This window comes from Pinus tabuliformis, chromosome 1_1 (genome assembly GCF_031772625.1).
Source record: "Pinus tabuliformis cultivar Carrire ecotype Pingquan chromosome 1_1, CPIR1, whole genome shotgun sequence".
Lineage (NCBI taxonomy): Eukaryota > Viridiplantae > Streptophyta > Pinopsida > Pinales > Pinaceae > Pinus > Pinus tabuliformis.
In genome coordinates, this window is record NC_142297.1 from 566540321 (window position 1) to 566542329 (window position 2009).

Genomic DNA, 2009 nt, shown 5'->3' on the forward strand with positions numbered 1-2009 from the left:
ACTAAAGTTGTATAGTCTTTCTCCAAAGTTGTGTTAGTTATGGTATTTCTCCTTTATAGTGTTCCACCATAGTATATTGCTACTTTACAATCCAATTATGTATTGGCATCACCTTATGTATGACGAATTATGTATGGTATGGTACATAGGACAATATGTCACAGATATGATCTTATGTGGCATCTCCAAGATATATGAAGAGATGAGACAATATTGGTATGACTAATCACACCGTCTTGGATATATATATATATATATATATATATGCAACACACTTTGACAGTATGGTCGGTCTTGGCATTATGATTGGTTCTGTCGGAGTAGGGTTGAACGATTCATCAAATTTGTATGTTAGGCATCATTGATATGTGTATAGCAAAGAAGTGGTAGATTTATGTGACAATATAGTAGGCTACCGATGACATTATTGTGTAGCAGCATACAATAATAATTGTTCACAAACAAAGTTGTGAACAAATCATGTATATGGTCTTAGAAGTTGGATGATATTTGAACCTTGTACCTCTCTGTTGAACTTTCAATAACAATCTAATAGAAGAAGAATTGAATTTCTTGTCTTCCCCCTAGTGGGGTTTTGCCTTGGTCTCCAACCAAATCCTGGTGTCTCTATTTGTTCATGTTTTTCTTCTGATGTTCCTTTTATTTTTCTGTTGCATTGTTGATGATATTGTTCTTTCTACATAATTGCTAATAACATTATGATGTTATGGGGTGAATGTAATATAAGCGATGAAAATTTGGTTTATGCAATTATAAAAAACAAAGAACAATATAGCCCTTAGAGAAATTAACATATCCTCCATAATCTAGAAGTCTAAGAAGGCTTTCCTATCTCCATCTATAAAGGTTTCTAGATGATGAATTCCATTCCTGGTTTCTAGGGGGATGATTGAGTGAAAAGATTCAATAGCCTCGTAGGCCCACTGTTGGGCTCAACTGCAACCATGTGGCCCTCAATGTCCCCCAAACCCCCATGCCTATTGTGCATTTTTTGACACTACATGAATCTCCACCAAGTAATAATGCAAAGCTAACCAAACAGAGGGAATCGTAGACAATTTATAGGCATAAAGAAAAAACAAGAATAGACCTGGAGTAATAAAGCCCAAAGGATCATGGACATGTTCCTAGTAGTGAGAAGCCAATAACAACCAAACCAAAATGATTGATACTTACAAAATCTAGCTAAAATTGCCAAGAAATTTCTATGACATAGATAATTGAACCCCAATCTACCTCTAATTAACCAAAACAAAAACCATCCCCAAGCAAGAATCCAGAACCTTATATAGGTGCCTAGAGTTGTCACCGGTACCAAATGAATAGTGATAAACTAATTGCCACTGTATAAACATAATTGTGACCATTATTAAGAAGGAAAATAAGACCAAAAAATAGAGCCAGTTGTTGACTTTGGGTGCAAATAACACCAACAAAATATATTACTAGTAAAGAAATGGCAAGTGCAAGGGAGCTTTAGAATTACATGGAATAGAATAACCACTTCATAATGAGATCAGGTGACCTCAATTTGCCTCAGAAATTTTGTAACAATAATATCAATCAGACAGTAACAAGAGACAACATGTAGATAATCCACCTCACATGTAATCCCCCCGAGTATCAAGCCACTGGGATCCAACACTGAGAATTCGTTCACCCACTTGATGTTTGAATTCGCTTTAACCCTCTTTCCAACATGTAATTATCTTGTAGGATCCAAGAAATATTATCTCTAAAAATAGTTGGAACATTTTCCCCCCTTCTATCCCTAAAAATTCTCACTAGATAACCCAAACCTCATATCCACAGGTGACTAGATTTTTCCCTATCAAAGTGCACTAGAGGCAGGCTTGCCATCCTCCTTGTCTCCTACAAATTACCCTCCCCATAATTAGCTAGAGCTTAGAGTTCACATTCTCTTGCATGCATAGGGTGGCCATGACACCCCCTCTATTTCTTGTCATCACATCCCCAGCGTGGTGGGC